The sequence below is a fragment of the Podarcis cretensis genome (assembly GCF_951804945.1).
Source record: "Podarcis cretensis genome assembly, chromosome: Z".
In the NCBI taxonomy this organism is placed as follows: domain Eukaryota; kingdom Metazoa; phylum Chordata; class Lepidosauria; order Squamata; family Lacertidae; genus Podarcis; species Podarcis cretensis.
The window spans coordinates 6,888,590-6,912,819 of NC_137184.1; the positions used below are offsets into that span (position 1 = coordinate 6,888,590).

The 24,230-nt window shown below is 43.9% G+C and overlaps 1 protein-coding gene across 4 annotated transcripts in view; it reads left to right on the forward strand.

Moving 5' to 3' along the window:
* ASTN2 (astrotactin 2) overlaps positions 1–24,230 on the forward strand; it is a 669,461-nt gene that overhangs the window by 451,863 nt on the left and 193,368 nt on the right. The window lies entirely within an intron of this gene.

Consider the following 24,230-nt stretch of genomic DNA (forward strand, 5'->3'; position numbering starts at 1 on the left):
TGATTGATCGCAATCAGAAGTCAAGCATTAACTGCCACAGGTTCTGTGTTATGGAACGCTCTTCCAGCAGAGATTGAGCAAGATTGATGTTTGCTCTGATTTTGAGCTAAAGAGCAGATTTTCCCTGGGAAAGAAGCAGGGCAAGGGGGAAACTGCTTGGACCTATACTTTCTATGCATAAGACAAGTGAAAGTATGGATGAGCCGTCAGGGGTGAAGTGGCTAGGTCCCAGTTGCAGCAAGGGGGCATGGAATATGTGGCCCTTGATATGCTGATGGACTCAAATTCCCTGTTCCATTCACCCTGGCAAATGGTAACAAGAGCTGCAGCTACACAACATTTGGAGGATGACAGGTTCCCCAACACTGCCAGATTGAACCCAACAGCATTGGCAAAGAGCTTCTGTGACAGTGAAGTAAGAACACTGGGCCAATGGTCCATCTAGTCCAGCACTTTGTTCTCACAGTGAGCAACCAGATGCCTCTGGGAACCCCACAAAAAGGAGTGCAACAACATTCTTCCTACCTGTGATTCATATCAGCTGGAATCCAGAGGCAAATGACCTCCAAGACCAGAAGTAGAACATAACTATTAGAGCTGGGGGGTTTCCCTGCCTTCATGCCATGTAGTTCCTGCCAAGTGTTCTTAAGTAAAGGGACCCCTGACCATTAGGTCCAGTCATGGCTGACTCTGGGGTTGCGGCGCTCATTTCGCTTTATTGGCCGAGGGTGCCGGCTTCCAGCTTCCAGGTCATGTGGCCAGCATGACTAAGCCGCTTCTAGCAAACCAGAGCAGTGCATGGAAATGCCGTTTACCTTCCGGCCGGAGCGGTACCTATTTATCTACTTGCACTTTGACGTGCTTTTGAACTGCTACATTGGCAGAAGCAGGGACCGAGCAACGGGAGCTCACCCCGTCACGGGGATTCGAACCGCTGACCTACTGATCAGCAAGTCCTAGGCTCTGTGGTTTAACCCACAGCACCACCTGCATCCCTTACCAAGTGTTCTTAGTTCCTAAGAAAACTGGAAAGAAACAGCTTCCCATAGCTTGCTCTCCACCCACCTTTCCTGCACCATAGAACACACTGCATCTTCTCCACAGATGTTTGTAATCTGTTCAGTGAGTGAAAATAGTCATTATCTTGTTAGCTTGCTGTGGTGAAGGAAGTTCAAATTTGCATTTTCACAGATAATCACCAAGCACAAAAAGGGCCTTCTCATGCAGCAGCGTTAATTGGGCTGAATGGTTAGGGAGGAAATTCCTGCCACCAAAGCGCCAGATCATCCTTCACTCAACTTAGAAGAGATACTGGGAAGAGCCAGTTCTAAAAATAAGCAAGCCATGGTGGGAGGGAAGAAGATTTGATGCTGATGGAAAGGGGTGTGGTAGTGGTGTTGGTAGCAGGATGTGGGACGGTTCCAAAGGAAGTGGAGTACAATAACAATATTTGTATTAATATTAAATGACAGTGAAAAAGGGAGATGAAAAAGATAACTCAGACAGATTTTCCCCCTCTGCAGATATGTTGTGAGTATAGTGGTACCTCGGTTTAAGAACAGCCCGGTTCACAAACTATTCGGTTTACGAACTCCGCACAACCAGAAGTAGTGTCCCAGTTAGCGAACTTTACCTTGGTCTTAGAACGGAAGCCAAACGGTGGAAGGGCACTGGCACCGGGAGGCCTCATTAGGGAAAGTGTGCCTCGGTTTAAGAATGGTTTTGGTTTAAGAACGGACTTCATTTGGCAACCAATACACCACTTTGGTTTCAGATAGTACACGGGTAGACAAGTCTAAAAAGCCCGGGACACAAATTTTCACAGTCCTCTGGCAGCTATGGTGGTTCATTTACCGGAAGTATGTATTAACCATTAACTCTAGAAGTGTATATTCCATTCTGATCAAACTAAGCCTCCTAGAGCACAATATACATCAGCATGACTCCCCCTCCAATATCATAGAATTGTAAAGTTGGAAGGTACCTCAAGGGTCATCTAGTCCACCCCTGCAAATCTGACCATAAAACCTTCATCCCCTCGTTATTCAATTTAACAGCATTGAACGTTGTTGTGCTTATAGATCTGCTATCCTAGAGAACAAAAAAGAAGGACTCAAATGTGAGTTTCTTCTTCCAAATGGAACCTCTGACACGTCGAGCTATTTCCCATTTAGTCATGGGAAACAAAAAGAGGCAGTAAATTGGAAATTTCTTGGTGTGGAGCTTTCCCATTGCACCTCGGTATGAGCTGGCAATGGGAAATTGGCAAAACCCCTCAAACATTTACATAATTGGCAAAACACAACATAGGTGAAAACAAAAAACATGAGCCTTTCATCACATAGGACAGTCCTACAGTTGGGTGTGCTCATGTGCAGGATGGTGCTATTTTAAAACCAGGCCTGGATTTTCCAATGTTAGATGTTTTTGAAGGCAAAGAATGCCAGATAGCTGGTGCAGCAGCAGTAGTCCAGGAAAGTCTTAATGGAAGACCATGAGGGAGTTAACATAGAAAAGAGGAACTAATTCAGATGCTTGATGTGGCGTGGAGGACAAAGACGCATGAATGGACGTCCTAGTACAAACTTAGATGTAGAGTATGCTTCTATAATAAAGTGTCACCCTTCGCCAGGAGTAGGGAATCTTGGGCCTGGCCACTGAATATGGTTCTCTAGTCTTCTCTGTGTGGCCCTCACAACTGTCCACAGGCCACATTCATCACCAGAACTACTTTGCACTGTCCTTGAATGTTTTTGCCTGGGAGAAATGTGTCCCTGAACTCTTGGCTGCCGGTATAAAGGTAAATGTTTCATTCATCACTCTGCCCACTTTTGCCTCTGACCCTGCCCATAACTGGCATGTCACCCAGAAAGGAATGTGGGCCCCAGGCTGTAGAAGGCTCCCTGGCCTTCCTCTGTATCACCATTTTGTATGAGACAAATGAATACCTATCACCAGCAATACCTACTGCATTCTGTCTAGTAGCATGGGGAGCTTCTCACCAAAGTCCAGCTCTTCTATAGTCCTAAAGTCAAGGTGGGTTGAGGAAGTCTCCAGGTTTCCCTCACTGCCTGGATAGTAAGCTTTTCAGAATCGGGCATGATTCTCTTTGTACCTCCCTGTTCTCTTCACCTTGCAGCTGATGGCTAGGCATGGAATTAGCTGACCTAGGAGGTTTTCCTTGTCTCTTAAGATTTTATTATTCTAAATTTAACCTGGGATTATTGCACAGTTACTCCACATTATTAAGCAGTGTGACAGAAAATTGGTTTTACAATTATAATAATAACTTAGATATATTACACACCTTACCTTTCATCCCTAAAGGAGGTCCAAAGTGCTTCCCCCACCTGTCCCCATTGCTGATGCCTTTCCAGGGCACCCATAAAATAAAATAAAAATCCTTCAGCACCAAGTTGCAATTTAAATTCCCCACAATTCCACAGAATGACACCACATTTGGAGGTATTGTCAGAAATTACGTAAAATGGCAGTGCCAAGACCCTCTGTGAATGACCCAGTACCACCAAATGAAGATGCATTAAAGGGAACCTTGCCAAGGTGTCAGGAACTGGGCAGAGGAGGAATGGTGGAGACTGCCTCCCCATTCTGACCCTTCCAGGGTAGAGGAGGAAGAAGTCAGTATAGATTTACAACAGTGGTTTGTGGGATGTCACAGTTCAGAGGCAGATGAGGGGGAAAGCTGGGAAATAATGGGAGAGGAGGAGGCAGAAGCAGCGTGACAGCTGACTGACATGGTGTCATTAGGAAGCATCCCAAACACTACATCTCCCAGAACCCAGCGAGCCTTGAAAGTAGGAAAGCAAAGAGCTCAAAGACAGAGGGCACATAGTAGCACCCATAGATGTGACGAATGAGGAAGCAGGAGAGACGGGGGGTTGAGATTCACTCAAAACAATGCCTTTAACCAAGAGGCTGGATTCTATAGCCTCTCTCTGTAACAGAAGGACCTCCTCTATTCTAGGCTTTATTCTGGGGGTGAGGGGCTTGAACTGTGTAGCCCTTAATAAAACCCATCTCCCCTCCCCCCCAGCTCCTTCAGTTTAAGTCAAATTACTACTCTGTCCTTTTACTTAGGGGGCTATCAGAAAGTAAGGGGGCAGCTGCCTTGCCCCAAGCACTGAGCTAGGGGTTCAGAATGAATGTTCCAAAGCAGAATCTGTACAAGTCCTTTGCTCCACTGAAGTTGATAGAAGCTTTGGCATGCATTGAAGTGGGAACCAAATTTCAATTTGGCGTTGGTATTTGAAGCAGCACTGAGCAGTAAATAGACACCAACCATTTTACACATTACAATTTCCTAATAATCCTCCGCCATGCCATACTGTGAGGACAGCATGAAACAAGTGTTTCATGGCCATTGTGTCCATAGTATTCTGTGTCTCACTTGCAGGATCATCACCTTGTCACCACAAGTGGGCTTGCACGTTCCTATAAGTGGTCCTATTTAGGATTCACTCTGCTTACCCTGAAAAGGAGGAGGGTTTTAAAAATCACATTGTCAGGAAAGCACTATATAATGTTTGGATACGGTACAAAGATCTATTGGAAAATAAAACTCCCAGGTGGCTTTCACCTATGGAGGCCAAGGAGGTAAAGAAACTTAATATGAGAACTAATTGGCCGAAATATTCTGAAATTTTAGAACAAGAAGGTGGAGAACTTAAATTACAAAGTTATGAGAAAATAAAGTCCAAGGTACGAGATTGGCTCCATTATTTTCAAATAATGGAGGCCTATAAACAAGACAGGAAAATTGGTTTCCAGGTGGAGAAATCGAAACTAGAAACAGAACTGTTAGAACCCAATACTAAGAATTTATCAAGAATGTATAACTTGCTGTTGAAGTGGAATACAATAGATGAGACAGTGAAGTCAGCTATGGTTAAATGGGCACAGGACATAGGTCATGACATTATGTTTGCTGACTGGGAGCAGTTATGGACCACAGGTATTAAATTCACGGCATGTAATGCCTTACGAGAAAACATTATGAAAATGATTTACAGGTGGTACATGACCCCAGTCAAGCTTGCGAAGATTTACCATTTGCCCAATAACAAATGTTGGAAATGTAAAGAGACTGAAGGTACCTTTTTCCACCTTTGGTGGACCTGCCCAAAGATTAAGGCCTTCTGGGAAATGATTTATAATGAGATTAAGAAAGTGCTTAAGTGCACCTTTAACAAGAAACCAGAGGCATTTCTTTTGGGTATGGTCGGCCAGCTGGTGCCGAAGAAGGATAAGAATTTCTTTTTGTACGCTACTACGGCAGCAAGGATTCTTCTAGCAAAGTATTGGAAGACACAAGAGTTACCCACGCTGGAGGAATGGCAGGCGAAAGTGATCGACTTTATGGGACTGGCAGAAATGACCGGCAGAATCCGTGACCAAGAGAAAGAGACTGTGGAAGAAGACTGGAAGAAGATTAAGATGTATCTTAAGAATTATTATAAAATTGAGGAGTGCTAAAATGCTGAGGGAAAGGAAGACGTAGAATTGCAGCGGCAAAACTGTGTTTAATTTTAGGGTGGAATTGAAAAGGAGAATGAATTTATATTTAATTGGCTAAGAAGGGTTGCTGAATAATGGTTTAAAATTAAGGATGCAAAAAGGGGAAGGTATGGGGAAGTCCGGGAAAAGAGGGTTATGGAAATAAGGTAAAGAAAATATGATTTTTTGTGTTGTTTTTATGTTGTTTTTGTCTATGTTAAAAAGTTGGAAATTAATAAAAAAAATTTAAAAAAAAAATGAAAAGGAGGAGGGGCTAGAAAAAGTGCCCTAAACATAGTCTGCTTCTTCCCCCCCTGACTGGATCACCACACAGCGGTTGTAAAAGACAATTGAAATTTGGAACATGTAATATACGCACTTTGTTGAATAACACAGATAATGAGCATCCTGAATGCAGGACTGCAATCATTGCCAGAGAGTTGTGATGTTTTAATATTGATATTGCAGCACTTCAAGAAACTCAAAAAGCAGGAGAGGGATAATTGAAGGAAGAAAAAGGAGGCTATACATTCTTCTGGAAAGATGTACCTGAACAAGAATGAAGAATACATGGAGTAGGCTTTGCTATAAAAAATGATCTTGTGAAGCTCTTGTCAGAAGTCCTTACTGGCCTTAATGAGCAACATTCAACCCTTCAAATAAAACTCACCAAAAACTAGCAGGTGACTATTCTAAGTTTTTATGCACCTACACTGGGTGCCAATGAAGACATTAAAGAAAAATATTATTCTCAGCTGGATGCCATCCTATCAGAGACACCTAAGGAGATTATCCTCCTGGGTGATTTTAACACAAGAGTTGCATGAGATTTCAATCTGTGGCCAGGAACTATTGCGAAAGAAGGAATTGGCAACAGCAACCAGAATGGAATTTTATTTTTGACTATATGTGCAGCACATAACCTTGTTATTACCAACACACAATTCAAAAAAATAATAATCATGGAAGCACCCTAACTTGAAACAGTGGCACCTCTTAAATGATATAATAGTCCAAGCTAAAGATTGGTGTGATGTGCTCCTTACAGAGCCATGACAAGTGCCAACGAGTGCTGGACATATCACCAATTAACACATTCCACAATGGCTATTAACATTGTACCTCAACACAGGCTTCAAGGAAGGAAACCAAGGTGTGAAATGAACATTCAAGCCCTTCAAGATTCTATTAAGTGGGCTTGCTTCCAAATGACTCTTAAGGACCACCTGCTTTCAGAGTTCCATGATAGCATCAAGGAACACTTGACCAAGCTAAAATATCCATTACTACGGCCAGTGAACAAACTATTGGATACTAACCAAGAAACAGCAGGACTGGTTTGATGAGAATGATAGTGAGATAGAATGCATTATCAACAAGAAAAGATCTGGCAAAAAAATAGAAACTGCATCACTAAGGAAAAAAACCTACGCTAAGGCCGAGTTTCAAAGAAGAACCAGAGAACTAAAGAACACCTGGTGGATAAAAAAGCTCAAGGGATCCAGCACTTAGCCAACACTTATGATACATGGGACTTCTTTAAAGCCACAAAGACAATTTATGGGCCAATATATTATGGTATAAGCCTCCCACAGATGGTACCACACTTCTGTTACCCTGGAAAGAACATTACCAGCATCTCCTTAACCGCAACTCCCAGAAGCTGCCATGGTCCTCTCGCAAATCCCGCAAAAACAAATTAGAGATGAGCTTGCAGTATCTCCAGATTTGGGAGAGATGTGTACAGCTATTAACCAAATGAAAAACAACAAAGCCAGTGAACCCGATGGGATACTTGCCAAAGTCTTCAAAGTGGTCAGAAATGAACTTACAGACAGTGGCGGAGGTTATGTCCACACTGCCCAGGAGCAAGCTGCTCACGGGGGCGGAATGAGCCGCCCATGGCAGACACTCGGTGCGCCACCCGCCCACGACTCCCAAGCATTCCCCCAAGCTGTCAAAATGAAGGGGGAAGAGGGGAATGCTGCTGCCAAAGCAACACAGCTCCCCACCTTACCCCGACAGTTCATGGTAGGCTTGAGAGTCGCCGGCAGGTGGCACGCTGAATGTCACCCCCCTCAGTGAGGGCATCTGGGGCGCTCCGCCCCCACTGCCCCACTTCCTATGCCCCTGCTTACAGAACAATTTCACAAGCTCATAAAAAGAAAATCTGGGAGAGAGGAGATCTCAGCAGACTTTAGGGTTGCCAAAATTATCAATCTTTATTAAAAAGGTAATAGAACAGATTGCAGAAACTACTGTATTGAGGCATCTCTTTATTAGCTGGGGCTGGAAAAATTCTTGGAAGGATCTTAACAAACCATCTTCTAACTATATCTGAGGATACCCTTCCTGAATCACAAAATGGTTTTCAACCTAGGGGGGCAGTGGACATGATTTTCATTGCTCAACAGCTTCAAGAAAAATCCAGAGAGCAAAACTAACCCCTGTATATGGGGTTGACCTGACCAAGACCTGCAACACTGTAAATTGTACTGCCTTGTGGACTGTCCTTCTGAAAATTGGCTGCCCAGATAAATTTGTGAACATCCTTCAGCTCCTCCATGATAATATGACAGCAACATTCGCAGATAACAATGGCTCTCAAAGTGAACCATTCACAGTGGGAATAGACGTTAAACAAGGATGTGTTATCACCTCAACTCTATTATTTTCATTGCCATTATCCTACACTTTGTCAAAGGGAAACTCCCCACCGGGGTAGAAATCATATATTGAACAGATGGAAAGCTCTTCAATCTGAGCAGGCTGAAAGCAAAGAGTAAGGTTACCATAACCTCCGTCATAGAGCTTCAATATACTGATGACAACATAGTGTGTGCACACTCAGAGGATGACCTCCAAACCATCCTAAATATCTTCACAGAAGCTTATGGAAAGCTCTGCCTATCACACAACATCCAAAAAACCAAAGTGCTGCATCAGTAAGCACAAAAAACCCTTTGCAGCACCACAAATCCAACTTAATGGTGTAACATTGGAAAATCTCAATTATTTTTTCTACCTAGGCAATTATCTTTCCACAAGGGCCGACATTGATGCCAAAATTCAGCATTGCCTGAGCTGTGTGAGTGCAGATTTCTACCAATTGAAGCATGTGGTGTTTGAGGACCAGGACATTTGCAGGGAAACAAAAATATTTTTAGTTTTTAATTTTTAATTTTTTTTACTTTTTAAAATTTATACCCCACCCATCTGGCTGGGTTTCCCCAGCCACTCTGGGCTGCTTCCAACAGAACACTAAAAACAGAATAAAACTTCAGACATTAAAAACTTCAAACATTAAAAACTTCCCTAAAATGCTCGTTTACAAAGCTATTGCACTACCAACCTTACTGTGCACTTGTGAAACACGGACCACTTATAAACGCCATTTCCTACTCTTCCAAAGATTCCATCAGTGGTGTCTCAAAAAAAAAAAAAAAATACATATCACTTGGGAAGGTAAGCAACCTAATGTCAGATTACCGGAAGAAGCAAAGATCATCATTGTTGAAGCAATGATTCTTTGACATCAACTTTGTTGGACTGCTCATGGTGTTTGGATGCCTGATTATCGTCTTCCAAAGCAACTACTCTTCTCCCAACTCAAGAATGGAAGTGAAATACTGGTGGACAACAAAAGAGGTTTTAAGATGCCCTCAAGGCAAACCTTTAAAAATATAGTATAAACACCAACAACTGGGAAACACTGGACTCCGAGCGCTCCAGTTGGAGAACAGCCTCTACCAAAGGTGTCATGGGCTTTGAAGAAGCACAAACTGAGGACAAATGGAAGAAATGAGCTAAGAGGAAGGCACATTTGGCAAATCCTCACCATAATCAACTCCTGCCTGGTAACTTACGTTCCCACTATGGAAGGACGTGCGGGTCCAGAATTGGCCTCTACAGTCACTTACGGACACACTGTTAAGACCATATTCATGGAAGACGATCTGTGAGTGATTGCCAAAGAAGAAGAAGGTATTCTGTGTGAAGAGAAAGCAGACCTGGTTCACACAACATGGTAAATCATAGTTCAGCTTACCAAGACTGCACTGGTATGCAGGCTCACAACTGCTTTGCTCTTTCTGTGTCTCTTATACAGCTATATGACACTGAGCTAGGACAAGATTTGACTCAGTACATTCACCCAATTGGGATGTATGGTTAAACTCAGTGCTCACTAACCATGAGCTGTAACCTTAGTTTGTTCTGACCAGGTTGTGAATCTAGATTATGAGTCTGATTTACACATTTTTTGTCCTGATCTTCCATGCCTATTTATGTGGAAATCTAACTGCATTTTTAATGGTCCTTTAGGTTTTCTCAGGAAGTGGTGGAATGTATCTCCATGATGCCTGGGACTGGTGTGCATGTGGGGGGGGGGTCTCCCGCACCAGAGGTGGGGTGAGGGACGGAGGACAAACAGAGCCCACTGCACCTGCTTAGCCCCCACCACCACCACTGGGGTGACACCAGCCCCAAACAGCATGGCTGTTGAACCCTTCTCGCACCGCCTTCCATGAATTGAAATCTTGCAAGGCCACTTGGGAACGACAGTGTGGGATGCAGCAACTGTGCACTCTTCAATCCAAGCCTCATATGAGGAGGGTTTAACAGCTCTGCCACTCAGGGCTGGTGCAGCCCCAGCGGTGGTGGGTGCTGGGTGGGTGAGGTGGGCTTAGTTTGTCCTCCAGCCCTCATCCTTCCCCCCCACAAGGCTGGGGTCGAAGGGTGCGTAGCTGTTGCATCCCCATGCTTCCCCACCCCCCAGTGGCCTTGCAAGGCTGGGATCCAGGGAAGGCAGTGTAAGAAGGCACAACAACAATGTGCTGTGCTGTGCTGCCTGCCTGCACAAGGGGAAGCCCAGTCAGCCGACATGGCATTTGGCAGGCACCCCCAGCATGGCCTGGTGCTCCTGTGAGCATTGATTCCTCCAATGCCAGGAGAGGAGCGCTGGGCAGGGCTCTGCTGGGAGCACCTACTTTGTGCCCTCTCAAAAATCCATGCCTGGGGCCACAGCCCCTCTGGTACATCCCACACTATGCCCCCTGGTCTCATGGATCCTTACACTCCATCAGTGTGTATTGTGTGAATGCGTTTGCTGTTTTAATCCAGTTTCAGAAATAAAAGCACAAACCAGTATCTGTTGGTTTCTATCCACCATCTCTCATTCCTTCTTTCATGGCAGGCTTCTATTTCTGGTTGTTTGTCCAAACCCAACATGAATTAAAGACTCTTCCAAATACAGGATTCTACATTTTCTGGGCTAACGTCAACCTGGATATGTAACATTTTTCTCTTTTTCTTTTTTTTATTCCTTAGGTATATTTATCTACCTAATCCTGAACAAGAGCTCAGTGCAAACTTAAACATTTACTTAACTGGGGCATTTAGTTGGCCCAACTGAGAGATTTCAGCATTCTGTATGTTCTCTTAAGGTACTATAGCACAGAGATGCTTGCTTTATGTCTGGGGTGAGTGAACATGTTGCCCTAGGGTCACAGTTGGCTCAGTTTCATGCAGTCCTCAGCATCATTTGGCTCTCTGGATACTACAGGGGCAACATTTACTCTGCAGACCACCCTTCTGAGGAGCCTTTCCTCTTTCACTGTGTGTGTGTTGAGAGAGAGAGGATAGAGAAGCACAGAAAAAGAACTATGCAATGATGCAAACTGCTGAACTGTTGGAAACTCATTGCATAGTAGATTTGTATTCTATTCTGTGAAAGAAAAGTTGCCAGCAAACTGCTTATGCATTCCCTTGCAAACAAGAGGCTGCTGGTGCAGAACACTTTGCCAATGCAATGAGTAATTGACTTTAACTTATTGCCACACTGGATATAACCCTCTGGCTGTGCTCACTATCAACTGCTCCCCACCCATCTTACTTTTCCCATTGGTAAATGGCATTTCACGTAGAAATAATTCCCCCACCCCGGATCTGCAGCATATCCTTCCCCTCAATTATTCCCCCCCCTAAATATAACATTCTCCCCCTCACACACACAGTGGAGTGTAGAGTAAGAGACCCTTTCCACCCCTTTTTATTCCTTCAGAACCAGCTGCCAGGCCATTTGGGTCCATCTGATTTCTCAGCCTCCTTGAAGCAGTTTGACAATCAGTGCATCACACAACCCAGCAGGGGTTGATAGGTGGGAGGAACTGCAGAACTGATGCAGCAGGTGGTAACTGAGAGGAGGGAAGAGTGCTCAGCCTGCCTGCCATTCACCTTCTTCTCTCCCTTGCCTCACCTGCAATACTGCCATAGAGATTGCAGCTCATACCAGATGTCTGATACCTGCAGCAGCAACAAGTGAACATCTGGAAGGTTATATGGCATTGCCACACGTCATTAAGAAACCTGTGAGCCCCATGCAGTTGATGGATATGCTGATCAAATAGAGGCTGTGTGTAAAATGAAGACTGCAATAGAGACAATAGGCCTTAGTTCACAGCTCCCTAAGAACTGGATTCTGCCTCCTGGGAAAGCTGACTTGGAGATCAACTTGTGTGTGTGTATGTGTGTACACTCTCCTTGCATAGGGTGTTTTCTCTTCTACAGTTCAGCTGAAACACAGAAAAGTGACCTCAGCATGTACCCTACTTGTGCTTTTAGTGTAGACAATATTTCACACGTGAAAAGGGGGCGTACTTGCACCATCCCTATTTTCATAACAAGAATCCTCCCCCTTATTACACCTTGCTGGAAGCTGTACTGCCTTGTATTTATTCAACTTGTAGGGACTTTGTGGAGGGGGCTGAACTTGTTCAATTCTCATCAACAAATTCCAAGTAGGTGTTCTCTAAAGGAATAAATAGGGACAAGAGACCAGAAAACCAGAGACAATTGGTGTGTATGTGATGACAGGCACATGGACACACCAAACTAAACATCCTGTTTCAAAGGAATGTCTAGGAGTTGTATCCTGGTAGAGTCAAAATATAGACCATAGCTTCAAGGCAGAAAACACAGTTGGTTGTTGTTTGAGCTGTACTTATTTTCTAGCACACCACTCCCCCAGTACTAAAGCTTTTGAAGATCTGGTTCCTTCAGGAATATAGTAGCTTTCCTATACAAACTTCCCTCTCTCTTTTTTAAAAAGTCACTAATTTCGATCCTTTTCCTTTAATGCTCATGGAGTGCAAATCAGCAGTAGTACAGGAAGTAACCCTGCTTGCAGTATTGCAAAAGTAGTGGAATCAGTGTTAGAAACTCCCATTGTTCTAGGCACATTTTGCGACAGGGGATTTCATTAGTTTCTGAGCTTTGGGCACAGAACTGCACCTAAGATTTCAGATTAAAACTGCAGAGTGGAAGGAAAGGAGGACCTTTTTCTGCCTCCTCACGTCCAGCTACTCTCTGAAGACTGGAGAAGAGACCCTCTTAAGAATATTAGGGTAGGAGGAAAGCAGTGTTTAATGTCTGGACAAAATATAAAGACTTATTAGAGAACAAGACTCCAAGGTGGTTGTCGCCTATGGAAGCTAAGGCCCTGAAAAGACCCAATATGGAGGCCAAATGGCCGAAATATTGGGAATTATTAGAAAAGGATGGAGACAATTGGAGGCTGCAGAGTATGGAGAAATTAAAAGACAAAGTGCGAGATTGGCTACATTATGCTCAGATTAAAGAGGTTTTTAAATTGGATAAAAAGATAGGATTCCAGGTGGAAAAATCAAAGTTGGAAACGGAGCTGTTAGAACCTAAGACTAAAGTACTTTCCAGAATGTATAATTTGCTGTTAAAATGGAACACACAAGATGAAACGGTCAAATCGGTCATGATAAAATGGGCACAGGACATTGGGCACAATATTATGTTTGTTGACTGGGAAAGGTTATGGACCACCGGTTTGAAATTCACAGCATGTAATGCCTTAAAAGAAAATATTATGAAAATGATATATAGGTGGTACATGACCCCAGTCAAGCTTGCAAAAATATACCATTTGTCACATAATAAATGTTGGAAATGTAAAGAAACCGAAGGAACATTCTTTCACCTCTGGTGGACCTGCCCTAGAGTTAAGGCTTTCTGGGAAATGATATATAACGAGTTGAAAAAGGTACTTAAGTATACCTTCCTTAAGAAACCAGAGGCCTTTCTTTTAGGCATTGTCGACCAGAGGGTGCTAAAGAAGGACCAAACATTTTTTATGTATGCAACAACAGCAGCAAGGATACTAGTCGCCAAGCACTGGAAAACCCAAGATTTACCTACACTGGAAGAATGGCAGATGCAACTGATAGACTATATGGAGCTAGCAGAAATGACCGGCAGAATTCGAGACCTGGGAGAAGACGCAGTGGAGGAGGACTGGAAGAAATTTAAGGACTATTTACAAAAATATTGTAAATTGAATGAGTGTTAAGAAAGATGCAAGATTACAAATAATATGGCACCATTAAACTAGTCGAAAGGAGTATGAAAATAAGTTAAAATATAAGAAAAAGTTATATTTTGGATAAATATTATGTCAAAATTAAGTTTTTAAGGTTTGGGTCAAATTATCTAAAACTAGAGATATAATATGTGAAAGTTATAAAATAAGAAATCGAAATAAGGTGATAAATTGCTGGAAAAAACTTGATAAACCTGGAACGCAGGAACGAGGGACGCGAGGAAGTCCAATGAAGTGAAGAAAGTATGATTATGTTACTTTGTTTGTTTGTTCTTTTTATTGTATTAAGAAAACCTTTAATAAATATTTAAAAAAAAAAAATATTAGGGTAGGGGTGGAACTAGACCATGTGAAAAATGAACATAATATTTTAGCTGCAGTTGTTGCGCCCATAACCTAGGTTTGAGGTGTCATTTAGCTCTTAGCTTTCATATCTCAGTTTCTAACACTGACTGGAATACTGAAAAGTGTTTGATATGTATTTTAACATTTAATAAACCAGATTAAGCTTGGTTTTTCCTGTTTCCTATGGAGTTCCAGTAGGAGCTCCATAGTTATCTCCCCACCTCAAAAGAGAACAATAGTGTTCATTTTGCTGCTATTAACATGAAACTTCTTACAATCAGAAATTGGGAACTGGTGATCTTGGGCAAGGACTCCTTGTGTGGACCATATTTTTGTGGTGTTTCCACCACAGTAAGTGACAGGTTTCAAGGCTGGTGTAAAATGGACCACATTGAGACCACACAACAGCTGCAGCATCAGGAATGATTTAGATTTCTTCACTTGGCAACTGTTGATAGGCAGATTGAAGCAAAATGCAGCCAACAAAGCTGTATTTGAAGCAACTGTGTACACTATTGCTAGGGGGAGGAAAACGTAAGTCACTATATATTCCCCATTGTGATATTTATGAAGAACCCAGGAAGAAATTAATTGCAAATTTGCTAGTCAGCTTGTCTCGTTTCGGATGACGTATCTAGAGTAAGCTTATCTTTACTTGCCAATCCAGTGAAGGATGTGACGTTTAGAGGTGCCAAAGTTGCAGTGGTTGCAAAAAAGCCAAAGAAGGGAAATAGATTAGATTAAAGCTATTGCAATGAACTGCAAAGATCTGTGGAAACTTAACATCCGGCCCCTCATAGTACCATGACCAATTTCCTTTAGGCAATTAGCAATTGTGGCTGACATGGAGACATTAGAACTCTTGAGCCCTTTAATACAATTTCATTTAAACTCTTGGTACACACTAATTGTTTTATGACTTTTGGTCCTTGGCTATTATTTCAAGATGGCCATGTTTTTTGGTGAAACAACAAAACAAAAAATGTTTTGTTGTTGTTGTTTTTTGAGATAGAGATTCAAAGATGCATTTATCCAGATCAGTTTCTCTGCAGGTGATTAAGCAAGTGAGAACATGTCTTCTGGTCCCTTCCAACAATTCTGTGATTCTAGCTAGATGTTGAGAACTGTTTTACTTCAAATGCCACTCAACAAGCTAATAGATAACACACAGAGAGAGATATTTATATACACTTCCAAACAGACTCATAGAATTATTGAGTGGGAAGGGACCCAGAGGGCCATCTAGTCCAATCTCCTGCAATGCAGGAATCTCAACACGCAGTCCCCCATCCAATTTGAAACCATATCGGACCCTGCTTAGCTTTGCAAATGTGGTAGTGGTTTTATTGCTGCATTACAAGGGGTCGGAACCTGGGTAGCTGTGCTGCTGTTCTCTGAGACAGTCAGAAAGGAAATGGCCCCTTTCAGTTCAATTGCACCTAAATGAGGCAACCCACTGATTTCTTCTAACAGTGGGGAGAGTGCAGCTAGCCACAAGTCAGAAAAGCAAAGAGTGAAAGGGGGAGGCTTCAGATCCAATCTGCAAGGTCCCAGTTTTGAGGCTTCTTCAGAAAATACACCCATGCCTTCCACACTCTGGCCAGGTTCTAGCTGGCCTCGTCCTTGTTCAGCTCCTCTTTATCACCAAGACCACTGAACTACCTGTGGATTTTCATCCACAAAACTCCATTTGTGTTGTGCAATGATGAAATTCTCCAGGTCCCATTCAGAGGGTCTCAAGTGACCTCGGCTTATCCCCACATAAGCCACCAAAATGTGGTAAGAATTCACTTCTACACCACCTTGTTTATTACCCAGGTGAGGGTCCACCTTTTAAACAAACTACAGAACCAAGGAAACTATTTGGAGTCTCAACATCCTGGAGGGACCAGACATTTTTATTTCTATTGCAAAAGGACAGAGCTGCTTCAGAAATTTTGCTATAAAAAGTAATCATTAAGATGTTCTATACATGGACACTTATGCATTCCAATGAATTCTTGAATGCTGGTTGAGGGTGAGGATTTCCTGACAGAGAGCAGATGAACCTGCCAAGGCCCCAGTCTTATGGTTGAGTGGTGAAATGTGTTGTGCTGTCAACTTGATCCCAAGTACTGCAAATGTTGCACCTTGTTATTCCCAGGAGATGCAGACTATGGCACAGGTTGGACAATGACTGGGGATGGTGGTGGGAGACTCATGGTGAAGATGGCCAAGCACATAATTTTGTCTCTGCTGCATCACAGTGAACGCAACGCGTAAGGTTTACTTTGCTGCCTCCAACTTATCTTCAAGTAGCGATCTGGCAGAGTTTTTCAGAGTGGTGAGAGGTTTATTAACACCTAAATGGGAGGGTGGGGTGTAACAGCCCTCAGAGACTCACTGTGGCAAATTTGCTCAACAGTTTGGAAATGAAATCACTCGTCTCTGTAACAATTTAGATGCCATGGATTTGACAGTTCCTGTTGAAGGTGTTTAGTGTGGTTTTAAGATACCAGTTTTTATCTCAGAGGAGAAAGACAAGGTGCTTGGAAAAGTTGGTCCAACCACATGCTCTCATGACCTTTTACCTATTGTGAATCATTCAAGGAGGGTGCTGGTGAGATTGCTGCTGCGTATGGTAAAAACATAATTTCACAAGAGGGTTGTGCTTGCCACCTTAAAAGTGGTGGAAGTGTGTTTTCTGCTCAAAAGGCCAACCTGGGCGTAGAGGTTTATGTCAATCATCACCAAGTTGTAAATACACCTTTGTTAAGGAAAGGCAAAACTTGAAAACGACAGGTCATGACTTTGGGACTGAGTTGACTTTGGTCACCCTGGTGGATAACCTTTATCAGTAAAGAAACAGGGAGGGAGTGCGTAACTCTGTTCCTCTTGCTTGATCTCTCAGCAACTTTTGAGACCCTTGACCATAGTATCTTCCTAGACTGGCTCTGTGAGTTGTAAATTGATGCCCTGCTTCAGGCTCTGGCGCCTCTGGCTTGGGCTGCTCTGTGCACTGTGGCTGGCGCCAGCCTGAAGTGGGCAAAGAGGTGCAAGTGCGCAGCAGTTCCACACATCCATGTACCTCTTTCTCCAGCTTGGGCTGGAGATATGGCAGCCCTAGCTGACCATTATGGTCAGCAATCAGAACTGCAGTTTGGGACATCTCCTTGAACAGTATGGTGTTCACCTGCCTCGCACGGGGCAGTAGTGGAGAATGGGTTACCAGCCCCCAGGAAGGCGCAAAAGGGGTGGGGCACCACAGTTCACCTGTAGCACGCCCCACTGGAAGCTCCGCCATTGGAAATATGCTTTATTTTTATTTTTTTAATGATATTTATTAAGGGTTTCCAATTACAACAAAATAAAAAAAACACACCAAAACATCCAATTTTAAAATCTTTTTCCCAATAACATCTTTCCGGGACTTCCCCTCCCCTCCCCCTCTTGTATTCCAATTCTTACAAATAAACAAATAAATTCAACAAGTTCTTATCCCAAATTTAAACTTATTATCATTGACCCAATTTTAAAAATATTTTCCCATCCCCTAAAATCGACCTGTTCCCTTCCGCGAGTTCCCCCCTTTAATATGCAATACAGATTAAAATAGAAAAAGGTAAAAAAAATAATTTTACACCCTTTGGATTCCAAATTTCCCTCCCCCCTTTCCCGGTTGCGTTCCCAATGTTCCTCAACGTCTGATGTCTTCCTGGAGTTCCCACATCTCTCTAAGCCATAGTCCTTTACCAGTCATCTTTAATTTCGAATGTCCAATCTTGGAAGGAATCTGTCTCAAAAAAGGCCCATTTCTTCCATCCAGATTTTTACATCTAGGAGTAAAAACTCCAATTTTATTTCTTTAAGCCTGTCAAATCTGGATGTCCCAAATGTTCCCACTTCCAGCTTTATCCAGTTCTTATTATTTTTGTTGTTCTTGTTGATCTCACTCCTCCTTCTTTTTTTTTTTTTCCTGCTCTCCTGCACAAATGTTCTAATTCCAAAAGCTTCTAATTCCTCTGCAGAGGCTTGTTATTCAGGAACAAAACATTACGTCAAGTCCCTTTCATTCTTCAATAGATAAATCTATTGTCTCCTTTAGTGTGTAGACCTCTGTAAACAAAATAGTGTTCCATTTCTGCAGTTTCCCAGGAGATAGAAAGTTCTGGTCAAATTCCACGCCAACAATACTTGTAATATCCCTCAGCTCCTCTAGGTGGTTTGCAATAACTGAATTCCCTTCCAGATCACGTCCACCAGTCAAAATAACTTGTTATTCCTTATTTAAAACAATTTGTATCCAATTTGTAACAAATGTAACCGGCAAAGTCCTCGTAACAAAGTTCTCTATTTTATTCTTCCACTTTGACAGCTCTTTGACAGCTGTCAAAACCTCTATTTCTCTTCTCCCGGCGCTCTCACAAATCGCTCCCAGGGTTCCGGGGGGGGGGGGGTTGCTTTTTAATTCAATTCAATTCCACTTTTCTCCTCCAGCTCAGTCTTATAATTTTCCCTCGCGAAGTAATAACTTTGTCAAAGTAGGGTTGCACTCGATCTTAGTTGTCAAATCCTTTGCTTTAACTCTTCTACAACAGGGGGGGGCTGACTTCCTTTTTGCGCCTCCCCCGCTCGCTCCGAATTTTTTTTAAAAAAAATTATCCCCCTTTTTCGTCCAGGTTCCGATTACTCATGGGTTATTCTTTTAAGTCCAGATTTTCAATAGAAGAAGTCAGCACTCTCCGTCGAATGGCATGCGGCTTCGCTCGGCAGGGGAAGCGGAGGACTCAAAGCACCACCACCCCCCCGTCACCCGCTCCGCAGCCTTTAAAAAGGCTCCTTCGTGGGTCGGGGGCGCAAAAGGTGCCAGCCGAGTCACCATGTCCATGGGTTTCAGCGCCCATGGTTTTTGAGGGTCCCCGCGTCGCCGGCGCGGTAGGACCCAGCCCCTGCCGAGCAGGCTCCCTCCGGAGCTCGGAGGGAGTCCGCCATTCGGTGATGGCGCCAACCCGGAAGTCCATTGGAAATATGCTTTAATCCAGCTTACATGGCTGCCTCTGTGTGCACTGGGCACTGCAGCAACGCATCACCATGCTTGTGGCTTCCTGCTTCTGTACAGCAGCCTTGGCTGGGGAGTCAGTGGCAGCTCTGGGGCAGGAGGGAGCCAAGGGCACTTCCCGGCGCAGCAGCGACCTGGCAAGCACTGCAGCGCCAGCCATGGGGGCAGGCAGTGAGAGGGGGCTTCACCCCAGCAGGGAAGGGCTCTTGACTTGCAGCCAACCATGCACCACACTTTGCCGTGCCAGAAAATGGAGCCACCTTCCTCCCACCCTCAAGACTCCTGTGGCCTAATTGCACCCTTCTGGATGTTTGCCCAGGGTGATGCCCCACACACTACACCTCTGCCACCAGGCCATTGTATCCTCCTAGGTAGGAAGGACTATAGGCAGCTTCCTGTTTGGAATGGGATCTTATGTGAACTATGCCTCTCCTTGCCAGCCTTGCTCTGATGCAGCTGAGGAAGGCTGGTTCCTTTTGAGCATCAGTGTAGTATTTCTAAATCAGGTTGTCTTCTGTCACATCATTCCTGATTGTTCCTGGGGTTAAATTAACTGCCTGACAGGTGTGAACTTTTAAAAACACATTGCATTTGAGTAGGAGGTCAGCAGTGTAAAGGTTCTGCAATCTTTTATGTATTTATACTAGGCTGCTCAATAGAAACTCTCCCCCCCCCATCCTTTTGAACTTTAAAAAAACACCACTGCCTTTTTGGGACACAAAAATTGCTTTCCCAATTTTAGTCAAGCTTTGAACTTAATCGTCACAAACATAAGGCTCTGTGTAAGCGGCTGGAATCTCAAAGGAAGGAAGATAACCTCTGATTTACCAAGAAGTTGAGAGCAAAATAATTTAGCAGTGACTACCTCCCATAACAGTGACTTTGTAATTAAGGCATAAATCTGGAGCGGCATTGCCTTAACAGTGCATTATACATACGAACAAGGTGTTGCTGTGGGAACGATAAATTTTCCTGAATCTGTTCACGTTCCACACCGAGTCTTCCGACATTCCCTCTAGACACTTCAGGGGAAGCTAGATCTTTTTGCCTATCATGAGTTTTAAACCCATGGGAGACAGTTTAGTAAAATAAACAATTGCAGCGAGGAGGGAGGGTGGATTGAAAGACCAGAAGAGAAGGGAGGAATAAACATTAGAATGGGCATGTAGAAACTCTGCCATGGTACTCAAGCATTGCAGGAATGAATACTGTGGGTTGGGATACTTGTATGTCAGGATGCACCTCATCCAGCTCATGGAGCAGAACCCTCACATGCATAGTCTGAAGTCTGGTCAGCATAGTTTACCCATTCATCTTTTTCTTGGCCCCCTTAGAACAGGGGTCACCAACCTTTTTGAGCCAGTTGACATTGGAATTTTGAGAAGCCATGATGGGGTGCAACACAACTAAAAACACCAGTTGTTGAGGGTGTATATGAAAGGCTGGTTAGGGAAGAGCAAACAGTCTTGCATGGAAGGGGTATTATACCTTTTGTACCCTGTCCATAACACAGGTTGGACCAATTCCAGCACCAGTAACTTCCCCACATGCTAAATACAGGTGGACCAAAGACATGAGATATTTGAGGGGCCAGGAGACATCTCCTTTCTCTAAGGAGAAAGGGCAAGAGCAGGTGTTGAAAGAAATCAGAAAGACAAAGTGTTTCACCCAATAATTAGGAAGGAAGGAAGGAAGGAAGGAAGGAAGGAAGGAAGGAAGGAAGACTTGAGCTAAAGCTGCTATGGGGATGTATGTAATTGGGGAAGTAATTCTTTCCGTTTGTCCTGGATCTTCCAACACACAGTTTATTTGGATGACCTGAGGTTCTAGTATTGTGAGAGAGGAAGAAAAACTATTGATCCACTTTCTCTACCCCATACAAAGTTTTATATGTCTCTAGCATATAGCCCATGTTGGGCAAAAGATTCTTGCAATGCAGGGGGTTGGAGTAGATGATCTTCATGGTGCCTTTCAACTCCACATTCATTCCTCTCATTCAGCTTTTATCAAACTTTAAAAGTCCCAAATGCTGTAAACTATCCTCATGGGAGAGTTGTTCCATCCCTTTGATTGTATTGATTGAATGAGGGGGATGAGGGTTGTGGGTGGCTTTCCTGGGAGTTGACACCAGAGTTTCCAGGTGACACTTGTGCTGTTTTGCAAGCAGTGCACCTGGAGAGACTTTCAGTAGACAGCTGCCTCTTTATTTCCCCTGTCCCTGTGCCATTTGTGTGTGTGTCATTCTTCCTTGTTTCTTTTGTTTGTATGTGTGTGTGTGTGTGTGTGTGTGTGTGTGTTCTCAAATCAGATGCTATTAAGGAAGAAGGGTCCAGGTTGTGCTGTCTGGAGCATCCCTTGGCTCCGAAGCAAGTGCAGCTTTTAGTGCGCCTGTCGCCATTATGATTAGTATTCTGCTGTTAGGATGAAAAAAGGCTGCCAAGACAGAGCCCGAGGCATTCTGCCAGAGATGATTGACTGAATCATTTTCAGCACCTCGCAGTTACAGACCCGCTAAGTTTATATTACAGCGCTGATAATCCACCCACCCACTGAGTGGTTAATTTATTTTTAAAAGGGGTGCCAGAGCTTTAAGTCTGCCTGGGAGGCAGGTTTGCTGACCTGGACAAGGCTCTTACTTAATCCCAGGTGTGCTGTGGTTGCTCCTGGCGACTCATTTTTGCAGAAGGGCAGTGTGCACATGTCCATAGATCCTCTTCTCGTACTTGCTTAATGTGCTTAGAAGGTGAGAAGGTGAGCTCCACTTCACTAGAAGTGATACTTCCACTCCATTGATGTACTGGGGCTCCTAGCTCAGTGATTTGCATCTACAAGGTCCCAAGTGTAATCCCCGACATTTCCAGGCAGGGCTGAGAAAGACTTCTGCCTGAAATCCAGTCATTGTGAGCAATCCTGAGCTGGGGAGACCTGATTCAATATTGATATGACATTTACCGGAGCTTCAAGTTTCATGACTCTGAATTACAGAAGGGATTTTGTGTGTGTATTGGAGTGGGTGGGGGGTGCAATAAAATTCTAGCTGAACCAAAGATTGGACGAAAGATTGCTAACTCATAGCCCTTCCGATGTTGTGGGACTACAGTTCCCATCACTCCCTGACCTTTGGCCATTCTGGCTGGGGTAAGCAGGGTTGGAGTCCAGCAATACTGATGATCCTGATTTGGGACGAGGCAGCTTTGTATGAGAAAGTCTCTTGTGCCCAGTGCCACCTTCTGTGACTGACAGCAAGCAGCTCTCTTGAGCAGAGAAAGGCCTTTTCCTGGTTGTGATCCACAGAATCAGGGAATGGATGTGAGTGTGCAGCTGTGATTCTTGCATTGCTGTGGCTTGGACTAGAAATCCCGTTCCAATCCTACAATCCTGTTGTTCTATTATTCTAATAGCTTGATGACAGAGCATCTGCTTTGCATGCAGAAGGTGTGAGGTTCAATCCCCGGTACCTCCAGGGAAGGATGAGAGAAAAGCCTTGTCTGAAATCCTGGAGTGCTGCAGCCAGTCGGTATAGGCAGCACTGGGTTGGACATACCTATGGGCTGATTCAGTGTAATGTGGCTTCATTTGACTACCGAAGATGAGGCAAGGGGGCAAGATGTGGTATAAACGGGATAAACTAAGTGACAATGCACATATCAGTGATCACAAGTCATGGGTCACTAAGAGGTTCTCTCTCTCTCTCTGTGTGTGTGTGTGTGTGTGTTGGTTTGCAAGCCCCCTCCACAGAGGCTGGCCCCTCTCACTGTCCTCGGAGCTTGCATACCGGTAACCTCCTCTGGCTGACATCCAGGCAGACCAGGGAGATTTTGATAGGCGACATTTTCCCAAGCGTGGGTAAATGCACACCCCCTCCTCCTGCTTCTTCCCTAGCAGGGAAAGGAGACAAGTCAGAAACGTCTTTTACATTCTTTTATTTCTGACTACAGCACTAGAGAAAAAACATGTCCGTTCAGACCAGTTCTTCTAGCAAGTCTGACAAACTTCCTGTACATGCGCAAACGGAAGGTTTCAAATTACACTCTTCACAGGGCTCTGAGAAGCCTGTGAACTTCCTGGGAAATTCTTTCCCACAGCTAGCCGCATCATGTGATGTCAACAAGCTGGCTGTTTGCAGCTGCGATGTTTCCATATACCGACAGTGTGTTTGTGTGTGTTGCCACTTTCCCTAGGAAGATCTGCTGTTTACTGCTGAATCAGATTTTCTGTGGATTGACATTTGTTCAAATCCAGCAGTACAGTGGTACCTCGGGTTACAGACGCTTCAGGTTACAGACTCAACTAACTGAGAAATAGTACCGTGGGTTAAGAACTGTGCTTCAGGATGAGAACAGAAATTGTGCTCCGGCGGTGTGGTGGCAGCGGGAGGCCCCATTAGCTAAAGTGGTACCTCAGGCTAAGAACAGTTTCAGGTTAGGAACGGACCTCCGGAACGAATTAAGTTCTTAACCCGAGGTACCACTGTATACAGCTGGTTTTCCTAGGACCTTTTAGATCTGTGTCTTGAAATCCTACAAGAAATATGTAAAATAACCAAACAGGTGTTGGAACCCACCCCAGAATTGGCCCTATTGAATATTTTCCAAGACAATAATGCTTGCTCATTCTATATAGAACTTATAACCCACATAACTCTCAGCAGCCAGAAACATCATATCTAGACACTGGAGAGACCTGTCAGGAGTAAACATGGACCAATGGTACCAAATTGTATGGGAAACAAATATATTAGAAAAGCTAACCAACAGACGGAAACAGACCCGGGGACAAACACAGGAGGACTCCTTCACCTTGGTATGGCTCCCCTTTATTATATATACAGCCCAAAATGACAATAACAGGGATCTACCAACAGCATATGGATCAATACCGGATCAGTAACATGGCCTAACAACCCACCCCGCTTCTAAACACACA